Source organism: Gorilla gorilla, chromosome 5 (genome assembly GCF_029281585.2).
Source record: "Gorilla gorilla gorilla isolate KB3781 chromosome 5, NHGRI_mGorGor1-v2.1_pri, whole genome shotgun sequence".
NCBI lineage: Eukaryota > Metazoa > Chordata > Mammalia > Primates > Hominidae > Gorilla > Gorilla gorilla.
In genome coordinates this window covers 144171175-144190136 of record NC_073229.2, presented here as the reverse complement: position 1 = coordinate 144190136, position 18962 = coordinate 144171175, and positions in this window count along the sequence as shown.

The following is an 18962-nucleotide window of genomic DNA, read 5'->3' as shown; positions in this document are numbered from 1 at the left end:
AATACCACATGTTCTTACTCATATGTGGAAGCTAAAATTTGATCACATAGTGGTAGAGAGTAGAATGGTGGTTGCTAGAGGCTGCAAAGGGTAGGGAGGTAGGGAGAGCTTAGTTAACAGATGTAAAATTAAAGCTAGAAGTAGTAAGTTCTAGTGGTCTACAGCACTACATTCCAACATTTGAATTTTGGAAAGGCACACGCGTGAAAACCATAGCAGCTATTAATAAAATGAGTATTCTAAGCATACTTCAAGTGGCATCATGAATCCAAAGTGCTTATTAATATATCAAGGGTGAGCCATTCCCTATATTCTATCTTTCCCCAAAGTTGCATTTCTATTATAATATTATCTGGAAACATTCTGGCTTCCAAGTTGATTCAGTGACTCTTCTGAAGAGTTTTGAAAATAACCTCTAATTTACCTGTTTTATTTTTCTTTATTAAAAATTTAGTTACACATGCAAGCCCAAATAGCACAGAAATTGAAAGTTTTCACTTTTAGTTCGTCTATTTATTTATTCATCTAAAAATAGTTTAAATGTCTTATAGGGGCTAGGTACCATTTGAGGCATTCAGATTCAAAAAGAATCCAACACAATCCTATCCCTTAGGGAGCTCACAGTCTAAGGAGATAATCACACAAGTAAAATCACAGTTATGGTATTCTACATTAAGTGCTAAGATCACCATAAACTCAGCACATTATAAAAGAAGAGAAAGAATAATAAATTAGATAGGAGTCGTGAAAGTTTTCCAGATAGAAGGGGATCTTTAAATCTTGTAGAACAAATAAAGCAGGGTAGTAATACTGAAATTCTTTCCGTGCATATGATGCTTTTGTTGCCCAAGAATGTTTAATCGACTCTTTCTCATCAGCTACCACAACACATAACCTTTTATCCCAACTCCTGTCCACTGTCCTGAGACTTCCATTGATGGCAGCCATAGTGCCACATTCTCATCCAGAACACAAGATGATAAAATTTGAACATCATCTAAAGGGTCACAGTTGCTCTTATTAATTAATTAACTGGAAGCTTCAAGAATACACAGACCTCCATGAAAGTCGATGCTATCTTTTTAAAAAATTATGTAGTGTTTTGGCACTGATAACAAATGACAAATGGATATAAAGTTAAGGCTAACTGTAGATCCCTGGCAGTGATATATTAAGATAAAGAACACACATGACCTAGACCAATTTCTCAAGGACAAATTTCAATTTAATAAAGCTAGTCAGTATTACCAAGAAAAATTAATTATTGGGTTATAATCTTAAAATTATGTGTTTAATAGAAATTCAAATAGAAAATTTTCAGATTTATAGGCCATATTTTTGTCAATAAATTAAACATTATTACTTTTTCCCTGTATTTGATTCCCACTTTGTTTTCATTTTTCTGTGTTATTTTCTAGAATTTGTTGACCTTCGTTTAATCAATGTGAACGGTATATCTATACATTTTCTCTCTGTGAAGAAGCATTTAGTTAAGAGAATAATAGGCATTTGCCTGCTTAAAAATTCACAATGCTAATATGAGCGCGCACACACACACACACACACACACACACAAATGATTTCATCTCTTTGCTCCACCCATCTATTGCAAAATCTAATTGTAAACATTAGCAGCCTTCAGAGTAAAAAACTTTTGTTTCTATACCATTAACTTTTTTGAAAACATTAAGTAACTAATACCTATAACTAGGCTTTGGGAATTCATGTACACTTGTGTTTTGTCTTACCTCAAATTAACGTTAGAAATGTATTCCTATTGCTTGGCCTGCAGCACTTCTAGGGATTATATTTGTTATTTTATATTATATTTGAGGTAGGAAAACTTCAGAGGCTTTCCTAATCACTACTGAAGTACTCTACAGAGTAAATTCAGTTGGAATAGGTATCTTTCTTGAAAGAAAAATTTACTCCACCCAGAAAACTGAAGCAAATTTGTATTAGTTTACATATTCACATTGTTTATTTTACATATTTCAAGCTGCCTCAGGCAATTACAATTGTTTAATAAAATTTAAAAGACTTGAGGTAGAAGATGAAATAAAAGAGAAATAGGACATAATGATTAATGTATATTTGTTTTTCTCATCTTCTTTAGAACCAAAAGGTAATAAATATATTAATTATGGCCTAAAAATTATATAATAGAAGCATTATGGAGAAAAATTATTCTATTTTAGAAAAGCTGATATTTTACCCACCAATAAAATAGGAAAAAATGATATCTACCTAATAAATTATTTTTTGACCATTAAATGATATGACGTGGGTAAACCACTTATACAAGGATGTGTACATAGTATAAGTTCAAAATTAATAAATAATTTTAATTGAATAATTAAACTATAATTTTTTATAAAAATTGTGCCTGTTAATGTAAAAGGATTATTAGAATGATGCATAGACTACCAAGGTTTAAAGATAAAGAATAAAATATGAATGATTAAAATTCTCATTGAATAAACTCACACTAAAAATCTTACAAAATAGATTGTGAAAAAGACATTAGACAGGCCAGGTGCAGTGGCTCACGCCTGTAATCCCAGCACTTTGGGAAGCCGAGGTGGATGGATCACAAGGTCAGAAGTTCGATACCAGCTTGGCCAATATGGTGAACCCTTGTCTCCACTAAAAATACAAAAATTTGCTGGACATGGTCGTGGGCGCCTGTGGTTCCAGCTACTCGGGAGGCTGAGGCAGGAGAAGCACTTGAACCTGGGAGGCAGAGGTTGCAGTGAGCCAAGATTGTGCCACTGTACTCTAGCTTGGGTGACAGAGCAAGACTCCGTCTCAAAAAAAAGAAAAAAAAAGAAGAAGAAAAAGACATTAGACATCTGAAAAAGTGAGCAGAAATGAGGCAAGTGAGTTTTAATAACAGAAAGGAAATAGTAATTTATTTATATTTTATTGGAAATAAAAACTTGATCTTTGCAGTAAAAAATTAAGAAGGCATCTGAGCCTTTACCTGTGAGGGGATAAATATAATCTTAATGGTGGATGGCTACTGTTGGCTTAGAATGCACAATGTAAGTGGATTGTATTTCAAATACATTGCTAAATTAGTCTGAATTAAAAATTATCAAGACTTTAGGCATTTCCTCTAGTAGTTAGGAGAAGAACTAGAAAAAGAATGAGGCATGGATAGAAAAGTCTCTCAAAATAAAGTAAAGCCTGGAAAGTATCAAGTAGAAGGTCTTAGAGCAAGGATATCAATATTTTGGGGGGACAGCAATCAACTTGAGGAAAGAGATGTCTAATGACATTCAAATGTACATTGCTGCCTGAACTATGAGATGCTCCAATGACCCATAACTCAGACCAGCAGGAAAATCTACCGCGCTACATTTTCTTTTTGCTGTTCTAGCAAATTACCACAAATTTAGTGGATTAAAAAACACAAATTATTGTCTTATAGTTATGGAAGTTAAATGTCTGATACAAGTGTTGTGGGGCTCAAATCGTGGTTGTCAGCAAGGCTACTTTTTTCTGGAAGTTCTAGGGAAAGATTTGTTCTTGCTTCTACTTTTTCTAGAGGCTACTGGCATTCTTTCTTCTCTTTTCTTTTTTTTTTTTTTAGACAGAGTTTCACTCTTGTTGCCCAGTCTGGAGTGCAATGGCGCTATCTCACCTCACTGCAATGTCCACCTCCCAGGTTCAAGCAATTCTCCTGCCTCAGCCTATTGAATAGCTGGGATTACAGGTGTGCGCCACCACGCCCAGCTAATTTTTTGTATTTTTAGTACAGACAGGGTTTCACCTTGTTGGCCAGGCTGGTCTTGAACTCCTGACTGCATGTGATTCCTCCTCCTTGGCCTCCTAAGTGCTGGTATTACAGGTGTGAGCCACCACGTCCGGCTGCATTCTTTCACTTGTAGCTGCATTATCCCAATCTCTGCTTCCATCGTCATATTGCCTTTCCTACTACTAATTCTAATCATTCCGCCTCTCTTACCAGGACTCTTGTGATTACACTGGACCCACCCTGATAACCTAACATATTTTCCTCATCCCCAGCTTCTTAATTTAATGACTTATGCAAAGTGGCTTTTACCATGTAAGGTAACACATCCATAGGTGCCAGTAGTTAGAATGTGGATATCTTGGTGGCAGGAAGGAGACATTTTCTAATGTAACACACACATTAATAGCTTTGGGTTAAAAATAATGTGATGAAAAATAAGAACAATCTCCAAAATAGGAAAAGCAGTGTAAACAATAGACAGAAGAAAAAATTAAAATAAGAAGAAAGAAAATCAGTTGAAGCAGAAAAAAAGAATTGAAATAAAAAATGGAATCTATTAGAAAAGTTTAGATAGACTTCCAGGCATTTCAAGGACATCAGGATGATGGAAGGAAAAGATTATGATTTTTCCAATATGAGGGATTAAGGACAAAGCAATTTAAATTAAATGTTATGGAAAAGAGCAACACAAAAAGACAAGTAAATCCCAAATGATAGAATTTTGAGTTATATGAGGAAAGCAAATACTAGCAATAGCTGAAAAAATAAATGTTTCTCCAATATCATTTACAACACCTGAAAGATATTTGGGAATAGTCATAATTCAGTTCTCCCTAGGCTTTATCTTAGGACATCCATAGAAACTGATAATATTTGCTTAGACACTGGGATAAAAATAATATGAGCTAGAAATGACAGGTCAAATCTCACCACCCACCACATACCTGCCAGGTTGCCCTGAAGCCTAAAGTACCAATATCCTTACATTCTGAAATAGCTGTGTGAGGAGCTCCATAGACCCACTCCTCAGCAAAACAATCGTTAACTGTTGAAAAATCATTCAAAATAAAAATAACAACAACAAAAGAGCAATTATAGCAATCATTTAAAGACTAGAAATTGTTCTAAGGGAAAACAGCAAATACAAAATCATTTATTAAAGAAAATTGACTAAATGTGAACAAGAACATCAAGAGTCTGCAGCAGTGAAGCCACGACCTACTCCTTCCTGCCAATACAACCTCAGCATGATGCAAGCTCCGCTCTGGGTTGGTATGGCCAAGAAGATGGAGTTCACTCTCTCACCAGCCCTCAGCCAAAACTACTACAGTGCCACCAGAAAGGGGCACAGTACCAGCATCGCTTATCTCTCTCCCTGAAACAGGAGGAATTCCTTTATCCCCCCATAGGGCTTGTGACAGGGGTGTGACTCACTTCTTCAGTGCCCCTCTGCTCAAACCCCTAGAGGGAGCACGCAGACTGGCAGGTCATGAGGAGCGTTTTCAGGCTCTGAATCCACAGGAGCATCTAGGGGTGAATGTTCACAGCTCCGGAAGCCCCAGTGGGCGTGTGTTACACAGTGCTCTTTCAGTTTTGCCGTCTGCAGGCGGCTTATGTTAATCAGCTCAAGTCGACCCTCTGTCTTATCAGAAGGACAGAGGGCTTTCTGTATACCAGGTTTTTGCCTTGGTGTACCAGAAAAATCAGATCACATGTGGGCTTGGAGGATGGGTGCAAAGTTTTAATGAATGACGGTAGCTCTCAGCGAGGTGGATGGGGAGGTCAGAAGGGGGATGGAGTGGGAAGGTGATCTTCCCCTGGAGTCAGGCCGCCCAGCACCGGACTCTCCTCCTACCACCCCCAGCCAAATTTGATGTCCTCTCACCGTGAATGGCCTGTTGGCGTCTGCTGGTGCCTGTCGGTGTGCTCTTCCACTCTTCTGTTCTTCTTGACATCCAGCCACCTGTGTGTGTCCACTAGGGTCTTGGGGTTTGCATAGAAACAGGATGGAGGGTGTGGTGGGCCAGAGTAGTCTGGGAAAATGCCACATTTGGGTGTGAAAAAAGGAATGCCTGTCCTCACTTAGGTCTGTGGGCACAGGCCCGAGGGTGGAACCCTGGCTGTGGACTGCACCTTTCTTTACCCAGTACTCCCTTGCCCTCCCCACCACCCGCCTGCCGCATATTATCCCAACCTCTACTGTTGTGGAGAATAAATTCAGCTAAGTTTATCTGAGAAACTGAGGGTTCCTTTCTTCAACACAGTCCCCACTTGTGGGGTGAGGGGTCTTCTCCAGGCACAGCACACTGAGAATACTGGAGCTCTGACTGTTCTTGCTCAACTTACTTGCAGAATAGAAGATCCACACAGAGAGATGCAGCCAAGAAGACTAGGAACTAATGCCTCTGTCATAAAGCAGAAGTGTCACTCTCAAAGCAGTGAGCCTTTTTCCCCACCCCCAGCTCTGAAATAGTGACTCAGAGATTTTGCCCAGGGGTAGAGGCAGGCTGTAAAAACAAAGAACTCTAAGTTCTCTCCAAAGTAACTAAGTTTACTTGGAACAAAGTGTGGAGAAGTTTAAGTCTAAGGTGTCCTATGGAGATTTTGGTGGTAAGCAATTAGGAGAAAGATGGCAGCCACATGAAAGCAATAAACTTAACTGTAGGCCAGTAGTTTACTAAAGAAAACCAGGAAAAGAGATAACTAAGAAGAGCCCTCCTTGTATTAGAACAAAACACAAAGACTGACCTCAAAAACTACCCCTGCAAAGGATCCCAAATTTAATTTGATCAGACTACAAAGCAATCTATGCCCCAAGGCATTATCAGAAAGAATAGAGCAATCAGCCAGCAATTAGAGTAGCCTAATAGCTGGACTTGATACAACCTGGGAATTAACCAAACTACAAGATTAAGGGCACAGTCTGCCAGGCTGTCAAATCTTCCCCAAACCTCTGACCCCTTCTGCAAAGAGTTAGGGTCTAAGCCTAAAGTTAGAAAGAAGAGTTTACACAAGACTATCCTCACTTATGACACTAATACCAAGTTTGGGGTGTTATGGACTGAACCGTGCTCCTCCAAAATTTATATGTTGTAGTCCTAACCACCAATGTGACTGTCTTTGGAGATAGGTCCTTTATGGAGGTAATTAAGGTTAAATGAGGTCATAGGGGTTCCTAATCCAATATGACTGGTGCCCTTATATGAAAAGGAAGAGACACCAGGGAAGTACAATCAGAGAGAAAAGGCTGTGTGAGGACACAGCAAGAAGATGGCCATCTGCAAGCCAAGGAGAGAAGCCTCAGGAGAGAAAACACCTTTGTCACCTTGATCTTGAACTTCCAGCTTCCAGAACTGTGAGAAAATAAATTTCATTTGTTTAAACAACTCAGTCTGTGATATTTTGTTATGGCATCCCTAGCAAACTAATATAGGGGGATTCTCAAAAGTACACTCAGTTTCAATTTTTCACTGTAAAGACTCACAGAACATAAACATATAAATTATATAAAGTAATAGTTATAACAATATCATGCTTTGTTTGTGAAAAAATATATATGTAATATATGTAACTATAATAGCGCAAAACAAGGTAAGAAGAAATACAGCTATATAAGAGTAATGTTTCTATATATTACTGGAATTAAATTAGCATATATCTTAAGTAGATTCAATTAAATTAAAAGATATAAGGTAAATCTTAAAGCAACCAATGATAATAATTACTCAAAAATGGCCAGGTGCAGTGGCTCACACCTGTAATCCAGCACTTTGGGAAGTCGAGGCGGGCAGATCACAAGGTCAGGAGATCAAGACCATCCTGGCTAACACGGTGAAACCCTGTCTCTACTAAAAATACAAAAAATTAGCCGGGCGAGGTGGCAGGCGCCTGTAGTCCCAGCTACTTGGGAGGGTGAGGCAGGAGAATGGCGTGAACCCAGGAGGCAGAGCTTGCAGTGAGCCAAGACTGCACCACTGCACTCCAGCCTGGGCGACAGAGCGAGACTCCGTCTCAAAAATAATAATAATAATAATAATTACTCAAAAATGTTGGGAAAATTCTTAATTAAAACATTAGACTAGAAAATATTCACAATGCAAAAAAAAAAGAATGATTAGTAGAAGAAAAATAAAATGAGATATATAGAAAACAAAGAGTAATGGGTAGAGATAAATTCAACTCTATTGATAATAAAATTACATTTTAGTGGATTAAACAACCCAGTCCAAAGCAGAGACTGTCAGACTGGATATTAAAAAAATGGGATTTGGCCGGGCACAGTGGCTCTCGCCTGTTATCCTAGCACTTTGGGGGGTGGAGGTGGGTGGATTGCCTGAGCTCAGGAGTTCGAGACCAGCCTGGGGTACATGGTGAAACCTCGTCTCTACTAAAACAAAAAATTAGCCAGGTGTGGCGGCATGTGCCTGTAATCCCAGCTACTTGGGAGGCTGAGACAGGAGAATTGCTTGAACCTGGTAGGCGGATGTTCCAGTGAGCCGAGATCGCACCACTGCACTCTAGCCTGGGCGTCAAAGCGAGACTGTCTCAAAAAAAAAAAAAAAAAAAGATGGAATTTGACTATGCTATCTTACAGGAGACACACTGTAGAATCAAAGATACAAACAGATTGAACATAAAAGGAAAGAGAAAAATATATCATGCAACCGAAAACTTTATGAAAGCTAAAATGGCTACTCTAATGTCAGACAAAATAAACTTCAAACAAAAAAGATACTAGAGGAAAAATAGGAATTTATTATTGAAAAATGTTTAATCCATCATGAATATTTAATAATTATAATATATGCACATAATAAAAGATTATATATCTATTGATATGTCATATCAATAGAATAAAGGACAAAAGTCAAATAATTATCTCAATAGATACAAACAAAAGTATTTTATAAAATCCGACATCATTTAATGATAAAAATCCACATCAAATTAGTCAATAGAAAATAACTTCTTCTATCTGATAAAGGCATCTACAAAAACCCACATGAATGCCATACACAATAGTGAAAAACTGAATGCTGGTCCCCTAAGATCAGAAACAAGGATGCCTTCTCTCGTTAGTTCTACTCAGCACTGTGCTAGAGGTTCCAGCCAGGGCAATTATTCAAGAAAACAAAATACAAATCATCTAACCAGGAAGGGAAGAAGTAAATCTATTTTTATTCTCAGGTAACATGATCTTATATAGAGAATATCCTAATGAAGCCATTTAAAAGCTATTTTTGGAGATAAACAAATTCAGCAATTTTGCAGGGTATAGAGCAATGTACATTAATTAATTGTACCCACCAAAAATGAAATTCAAGAAACAATACAATTTAAAGTAACATAAAAAAATACTTAAAATCAATTTAGCAAAAGAAGTGCAAGACATATACTTTGAAAACTACAGAATATTGCGGAAATAAATTAAAGGAGACCTAAATAAAAAGAAAGAAATCCCATGTTTATGGATCAGGACATAGTATTAAGATGACATTACCAATATTATTAAGATGACATTACCTTCCAAATTGGTATATAAATTCAATACAATTCCTATCAAAATCCAAATGGTGATCTTGCAGAAATGAAAAACTGATCATAAAAATTCGTTTGAAATTTCAAAGGATCATGAAACGCCAAAGTAATATTGAAAAAGAGGAACAAAGTTTGACAATTTACATTTTCCCCATTTTAAAACTTACTACAAAGCTAAACTAAGTAACATGTAAAGACAAACATATAGGTCAATTCAATAGAATTAGAGTTCAGAAGCAAACACTCAAATTTATGGTAAATTCATCTTCAACAAGTCCCCAGAAAATTCAGTGAGGGGTAGCGGAGGAGTGGTAATAGGCTTTTCAACAAATGGTGCTGGGACAACTGCATATTAAGATACCGAAAAAGGCCAGGTGCAGTGGCTGATGCCTGTAATCCCAGCACTTTGGAGGCCAAGGCGGGCAGATCACCGGAGGTCAGGAGTTCCAGACCAGCCTGGCCAATATGGTGAAACCCCCTCTCTACTTAAAATACAAAATTAGCCGGGCGCAGTGGCACGCACCTGTAATCCCAGCTACTCCAGAGGATGAGGTAGGAGAATCACTTGAACCTTGGAGGTGGAGGTTGCAGTGAGCTGAGTCACGCCACTGCACTCCAGCCTAGGTGACAGAGCGAAACGCCATCTTAATTAAGAAAAAAAAAAAAGATACAAAAAAAATAAAATTGGACCTCTTCCTCATATCACCTACAAAAATTAACTCAAAATAAATTTTAGACCTAAACACAAGAGCTAAAAGTAAAGAAATCTTAAAATATGTATGTATATGTGAGCAAATCTTTATGGCCTTCAGTCATAAACCTTAATAAAACACCCAAAAGTGACAAATGAAAAAGTAAATAAATTGGACTTCTCAAAATTAAAAACTGTGTTTCAAAGGATAGCATCAGGAAAATAAAAAGACAATACACAAAATGGAAAAAATGTTCTCAAGTCATGTATCAGATAAGAAACTTGTATTTAGAAAATTTAAATAAATATTATTATATCTAGAATGTATAAAGAAATCTCAAACTCAATAATAAAAAGACAAATAAACAAATTTTAAAATAGGAAAAGTATTTAAATAGACATTTCCCCAAGGAAGATATACAAATGACCGATAAGCACATGAAAAGATGTTCAACATTATCAGCCACTTTCAATGGCAAAAACCGCAATGTCTTTGCACCAATCCAATAAGTCAAAACCATAATAAGATGTCACTGCATACCCACTAGGATGGCTTTTATCAAAACAAAGAGATAATAAAAAATTATGTGTGGACATAAAAAAGTGTGGAAAAGAATGTGGAGAAATTTGAATCCTCATATACTCATTATTGATGGGAATGTAACATAGTGCAGCCACTTTGGAAAACAGTCTGACAATTTTTCAAAAGGTTATACGCAGAGTTACCATATGACCTCAAGATTTTACTTCTAGGTATATTCCAAAGAGGAATAAAAATTTACGTTCCCACAAAAATTGTACATGAATATTCATAAAAGCGGTATTCATATTATCGAAAATGTGGAAACAAACCTAAGGTTTATCAACAGAGAATAGATAAACAAAGTGTGGCATATTCATACAATGACATTTTATTCAGCAATAACAATGTATGAAGTATGGTACATGCTAAGACATAAATGAAACTTACAAACATTATGTTAATGAAATAAGGTAGTCACAAAAGACTATATATTGTATGATTTCACTTTTAGGATATGTCTGGAATAGGGAAATAATTAGAGATGCAAGAAGATTTGTGGTTGCCTAGGACTTGGAGTTGGGGGTTAAGAAAAAATGGGGAATGACTTCTAAAGAGTTATCCATTTTTCTTAAATTTGACTTTGGTGATGGTTGCACAACTCTGTGAATATACTAGAAACCACAGAATTGTACATTTTAGGTGGATTAATTATGGTATAGGAAGTATATCTCAAAGAAGCTGATATACATAGCATACATATATACACACATATATTTATGAATGTATATTTACAAAGCCATGCATTCTTTAATGATGGGGATATGTTCTGATAAATACATTGTTAAATGATGTCATCATTGTGTGAACATCATAGTGTACTTACACAAACCTAGATGAGTTCACTTACTACATACCTGGGCTATATGGTATAGCCTATTGCTCCTAGGCTACAAACCCATACAGCATGTTACTGTATTGAATACTGCAGGCAATTGCCACATAGTAGTATTTATGTATCTAAACATATCTAAACATAAAAGAGGTTCAGTAAAAATATGGTACTATAATCTTATGAGACCACAGTCATATATGTGGTCCATGGTTGGCCAAAACATCATATGAGGAACATGACTGTATACATGCCATACACAACGTTTTCATCAACATATGTATATATATATATATATACACACACACATATATATATATGTAATAGAAGAAATTATTGAGGAAGCTTTGTTATATATCTTTCTCCTGGAAACTGCTGGATCCAGTAAAAGTACAAATTGTTATATATTATTAAAACAATCGTACAAACTGAAGGGAAACATATTTTATCTTTTTTTTATCATTAAAACAAAAGCCTATGCCTGGCAAAGAAACTCTACTACATTCCAAGATGAAAAAAAAAAACTTATATAAAGATTAATAAAGACATCTAGATGATGAACAAGACTGGAAAATAGTCAGTATATCTTATAAGAAGAAACTGGAAAGATCTGAATCCTTACATTTAGAAAACAAACATTGGGGTAGATGTCACAGAATCCATGAATGCATGAATGTTATATCTAAGGTCAACATAATACAAAGGAATGGTTTGTAAATCAATAAGATGATTTAAAAATAAATATAATGACATCTATTGAAATAATTAAGTGGAAAGAATTCATTAACCCCAAATATGATACCAGCAGAAAAAATTATTTTCTTCAAAAAGAGACAGTAAGTCCTTGATGTACTTGCAAAAATAGCGACCTCTAGAGTTTACTTTGGAGTGCCAACAAAGCTCTCCTCCACTGATAAAATCCAGCTCGATAAGTCAAGTTTCAGAATCAGAGAGGTAATTCTCATTTTGAAATGGATTAATCAAGCATAATATTAGATGGAATTTAAAGTCATGAAACTGGATGAGATCACCAAGGGAGTGTATATAGACAGATCAGTGTAATTAATAAAGTGTAAGTAGATGTAGGTAGTATATATGGAAAATAATATGATAGATATAATCTATGATTTACCAAAATAATATATTTGAAGGGATAATTCCTAATATTGAGTTGATCACAAATCAAGTACAGTTCATGGTATTTGAGTTCAGGCTTAAGATATAGTTACTGGCAGCTCACTAGATGGAAAATGGAATGAGAGGCATTATATTAAAATTTAATTTCACAGCAAAGACTGAGAGATAAGATTCAAGATTGATACTTTGCAGGTTGGCCTCCCAAGAAGTTGGAAAACCCAAGCTTCTCTGACAATTGGCTACAGTATATCCCTGTAAAAAGGCAATCAGTTCGGGTTAACTGCAAGTCTTACACAACTCTGTCATGTCAGGGGAGGGTCTCTACTTCCCAATATTGGTTGTTGAGATAGAAAATCTTGATTCCAGTTTCAAATATCGCACAGCTGAAACCACAAGTCTTGGACCCATGGCCTGGTATCATGCCAGAAGAAGAGCTAAAATGTATTCAACAAGATAGAGCAAAATTAAGACCAGTTTTCCTTTGGGAGGAAATGAGTAGATGGAATTATGAAGAGATATGAATTGCACTGTATACTTTTTAGCACATTTTAAATTTCATACACTGTGCATGTATTACCTAGACAATTTTTTTCTAAAAGTGGATAAGTATCTACATTTTTGACAATGTAAAGCACTGACACCATCTTATGTTTAGATAAAGCAATGTTCTCATGAGATAAGAGTAACTTGAAACTTCAGTTTTCTCACTAATTAAGTACAAAGCAGTTAGCATACATTATTAATCTGCTTCTCTCCAATATCCCAGCTAGACACTTTCTCAAGTAACTTTATCCACTTCTTCTGATAGTTATAAAATCACAGTTTAAACTCTTCTTAGATTTATTTGGAAGCTTTCAGCCTGATGTGAAAAATGAAACCTTATTATGAAGTTAATTTTGTCCTTGCTGAGGCTGACTTTTCTGCTTGCTTTGGAGGCTCTGCACTTTTTAAAATATACAAATGAAATAAGCAATTATTTTAATTTTTCATATTACTTGTTCTTTTCATTTTATGGTATTTTTAATAGCTTATTTCAGTAATCTGCACAATGCTTTGATTCAACATTATAGTTTGAAAGATTCCATTTTCAAATTAGATGTAGGAAATCCAGTTATATTCACTATTTACAATAACACCTCCTCTATGCCTAGATACATAATGCGTACTAAGTGGTATTGCCCTTTTCTAAGATTCAGAAAGTAATCTTTTTTCTCTTTTCTTTTCAGTCAGTGAATCATTAATGCCTAATTCTAATAATTCTGAAAGGTAAATGGGCCTCAAGGTTTATAAATACAGGGCCCACCAGTCTCTTGGCCAACCAACAGAGGGAGCCCACACTAGATATATGCACAACAAATACTCCCAAATGTAAAAAGAAAGTGATAATATTCTGCCAATGGTATTTAAAACAGGTCTGGATGTACACTATAGTGTAAGGGAAGCCAGAATGTATTGCTCTACTATAGATGTAACATCACTGGCAACAGCAACCATAATCTAGGCACCATCATTCCTCCTTCAATATGTGCCAAATGCATAATACATTTTATCTCTTGAATCGCTACAACACTTGTGAGGCAGGTACCATTATCATCCCTGTTCTGTTCTGAAAATAATCCTAAGCTCATATAGCCAGAAAATTTGGCAAAGCCAGTATTTAAATCCTAATAAGCTGTATGACCTCGGAGGATATGTTCTTAAGGACTGTACTAGGCAGCTTCCCAGAAAAGTGTAGGAATGAGGATATTCTTGTTTGGAATAGTTATCTGCACATGCCAATTTTGTAGATATACTTAAGACAGGGAGAGGTAATGGACACTCTTCCCGGTACCAGCAAAATGACAAATAGGTTTACACCACAGTTCTGCTGAGGTCAAAATTATCTCTGCAAGGCCATTATACTTCTTGCTCATCATAAACACAATTGTGGATTAAGAAAAAAACTATTCTGTGCTGTTTTGGTGTATTAGGTATGTGAACAGTCTGCTGAAGAACCCAAATGCATAGGATTTGTTTCCTCTTCAATGATCTTTGGCCTATCTATATCTTCAGCCATGAGCAAACAGCTACATAAGAATTTTTATCAGATAATGTATTCGTATCCATAAGACATTTCTGCAGCACTTTTATTGACATATTGACATATCTTGGCCTAATCCACATATTTACTCAGGAAAAAATATGTACAAATCTCTAAAATAAAATTGTCTAGGAAATAGCATTATTTATAAGCATAACTTGACAGCTCCATATTCACATCCCATTATGGTATCCATGGTGCAATATATTTTAAGATAGCCTTCATGTTTATCTTTACATTTACAAAACAAATGAAAATTCTGGGAGTTTACTGTGCAGAGAAGCTATGAATGTGTAATATTTCTGTTTCCGTGAAAGTTTCTCACCAGCCATATTTGACTATGGGATCTTATCTCCTTTGTGCCCTGTACTGAGTAAACTCCTCACCAAGACAGTTGATTGCTGAATTAAAATCTGAGGAGAGAAAGAAATAAATTTCTGCACTGTTTGTACAACAATATATTCAGCAGTGTACTATAAGACATTATGACTTAAAGTAATGCTGTAGAACGCTAGCAACAAAGAATTTAGAGCAGACTCAGAGGGAACTCATAATCATAAAGCCATCCTTAGACAAGGATAATAAAAATACAGTTACAGTAAACAGACTGAGTCTTCAATCACACTGGATAAATCACAAGGTAAAAAATGGAAAAAGCAAACTATAGACATCATTTGACCAGGGTAGAAACAAATTATCAAACAATGAGGTAATAGAAATGTCACAACACTGGAGCCAGTGTTCATTACGACTTCTTTCAGTGCCATTCATTTCCCTCAAAGGTCAAAGAAACTTCGGAAATGATGAAACACCACTTTAATTTTCCTTTTTTTTCCTCCTTCCCCGGTTTTAAATTCTCTCTTAGGAGTCTTACCTGAGATACGGCTTCAATGTTACATTGTGTTGATGACAATAGCAGCCCTTGGTTTGGAGAGAAAAGCAAATATATTTTCTCTTGAAACCAAATATGACCCAAATATTCTTAAAAATAGGCCGGGCGCGGTGGCTCACGCCTGTAATCCCAGCACTTTGGGAGGCCGAGGCGGGCGGATCACGAGGTCAGGAGATCGAGACCATCCTGGCTAACACAGTGAAACCCCGTCTCTACTAAAAAATACAAAAAATTAGCCGGGCGTGGTGGCGGGCGCCTGTAGTCCCAGCTACGCGGGAGGCTGAGGCAGGAGAATGGCGTGAACCCGGGAGGCGGAGCTTGCAGTGAGCCGAGATTGCGCCACTGCACTCCAGCCTGGGCGACAGAGCGAGACTCCGTCTCAAAAAAAAAAAAAAAATAATCCTACTGTTGTTAGAAAAGGGAAAGAGGTTTCGATATACTGATAAATGGGTTTATAGAAATACTGAAGAATTAGCATAACAAACAAATAATTCAAATAATTCTAATAATTCAAAGGCAGAAATTCCTATTGTTTAATCTTCATGGAAGGTAGAAAATGAATTGCTGGGACACTGGCTTTGTTCAAAAATCATGGATGACATTTCCCAGGAAATCATAAAATCAGATTCCCTGAGCCTTGTGAAATCAATCAAGTGAATGTTTCTTATTTTAAGGAACCCCTATGCATTCAACCACTTCTCTAGGGTCTCATGGTAATAATAACTAATATAACACATGCACAATAATGAGAAAGTCTAGGAAAATTAGGTTTTGGGTCAAGAGTCAAATGTGATCAAACTGAACTGCCCATGTCTTGACTAAAAGGTGAAGGAATTAACTCAAGTTTCTCTTTTATAATTAAAGAATCTAAACTTTGACTTTAAAAAATTATTCATTTTGAGAGTATTTGATTAAATCTGTTTGGGATAATTACTTTATGACCTGGGTTAGACGTCTCAGAGGCCACTAAGAGGCATATAGAGCCAATAAATCTAGTAGGAGAGGTTAGATAAACAGCCAATTGCCAAGACCTACTGATACTAGTCTTGACCATTTGGTAGATTTTATTCACTTAACCGGTTTTAAGTCTCACATAACTCTGGAGTCTACATCTGTCTACGTATTTCTTAGGCATAGGCTAAGCTGCTGTAAAAGAAGCTCAAAAATACAGAAGCTCAAATTAGATAGTATTTTTTTTTCTTCACTCTCTCACAAAATAATCCGGAGGAAGAGAGCAGTCCAGGTTAGGAAGGCAAGTCTGCTCCATAAGAACATCCAGAAACTCAGGTCATGGATAAAGACTCTGACATCCTTATTAAGAGCCTTTCTCACCTTTTCTTTCTAGGTCTAATGTCTTTAGCTAGTATAATCTTCATTTTCTAGATAATAAGGAGGCAGAAACAGAGAAGCAAATCACCATTCATTTTAAGGCTGTGTGTTGACAATAGTACATATTTATTCTACTTGCATTCCATAGTCACAGGGCCATACTTAGGGGAAAAAGAAGCTGGAAACTTAAATTTGAAGTTATGCAACACCATACCTTACTAAAACTGTGTGGTGTGTGTGTGTGTCTGAGTGTTTGAAGAACTCCATTGCTCTAAAGAAAAAAAAGGGAAAAGTAATGAAAGAAAACAAAAAGCTTGTCTCTTCACATATTAAAATGCAAAGCTAACTCAATCAACATGCCTTAGAAGTGGATCTCATGTAACATTTTCCAATGGAGGACATTTCTAGGTGTCAATTGTGGTAAAAGAACTAAGTAGTACAATGTTTCATTCATGTAGTATTAATGAATCATATAAAAATTACAACAAAGAATATTTCAAGAACCATATTTTGCATCTGTTGATTCTATTGTATGTTCAAAATGATGTTGCCATGATTTTTTGTCAATAAATGATTTTTGACAATTTTATTGTACTTTTTATTATTTCAGGTCTTTGCCAAATTAATAAAGTGGATAAAGATTGCTGGCTGTTAAGGTGATTTTATTTTAAATCTGAAAATTATAGGACAGTTTAATCTTAGTCCTTGAAGATAATGTAATGGAATGAATTATAGTTCCCAATTATGCTGCCTCCCTTAGGAAGATTATGTGCACTTATTTTCATGTGACTAGTAGTATATTTCTGTGGTTTAATTCTATTTTCCCACCTATTTACATCAGCGTAGTCATGTGATTTGTTTTAGCAAATACTGGCTACTTTGGGAAGAGTAGCCAGTATTCAATTTCTGAGCAAAGGCTTTATCAGCGATGGTATGGTTTTTCTGATTCTCTTGCCTTTTCTCTCTCCCTTAGCAGTAGCAAATCTTGGAAAGGGCCTGCGCCTTTAGCCTGGAACCCAGAATAGAAGGACACACAGAAGCAGAGCTGCCGTGGCTGTGCATAATGTCTAGTTTTATATGTCAATTTAACTGGGCAAAAGGCCATGGGGTGCCCAGACATTTGGTCAAACATTGCTCTGGGTGTGTCTGTGAGAGTGTGTCTGAATGAGATTAACACCTGAATTCATAGACTGAGTAATGCACATTGCCATCCCTAATGAGGGTGGGCCTCATCCTATCAGTTGAACATCTGAATGGAACAAAAAGACTGACTTTCTCAGGAGTAAGAGGGAATTCCTCCTGCTTGACTGCCTTTATGTGGATCACAGGCATTTCCCTGCTGTTAGACATGAACTGAAGCATCAGCTCTTCCTGGGTTTCAAGCCTGCAGGGCTTCAGACTGCAACCGCATTATTCACTCTCCTGGGTCTCATACCTTCAGACTCAAACTGGAATTATGCTATTCCTGGGTCTACAGCTTGCCAACTACACATCTTGGGACTTCTCAGCCTTCATACTTGCATGAGCCAATTCCTTATTTAAAAAATTCATATATATGTATACAAGTTCCTATTGGTTATGTTTCTCTGGAGAATTGACTGTATCTGATACAGTAGATGAGCAAGAAACTAACTTAAAATGTGTTAAACCATTGAAATATGGGCATCATTTGTTACAATGGCAAACCTCATTAAAACGGGTTGATTTATAAGTTATCTATATGCACCACATACAAAATCTTTGTCAAAAAAATGTTGCAAGTATTTTCTCATACTGTAGCCTAATTTGTTTTTTAACGTTTTTTTAAAGTTATCTTACAATAAAATATACAGGGGTATCTGTGCAGGTTTGTTACATAGGTAAATGTGTGTCATGGGGTTTTGTTGGACAGATTATTTCATCACCCAGGTATTAAGCCTAGTACCTATTAGTTATCTTTCCTGATCTTCTTCCTCCTTTCACCCTCCACCCTCCTATAGGCCCCAGTTTCTGTTGTTCCTACGTGTCCATGTGTTCTCATCATTTAGCTCCCACTTACAAGTGAGAAGATGCGGTATTTGGTTTTCTGTTCCTGTGTTAGTTTGCTAAGTGTAATAGCCTCTTGGTCCATCCACGTCCCAGCA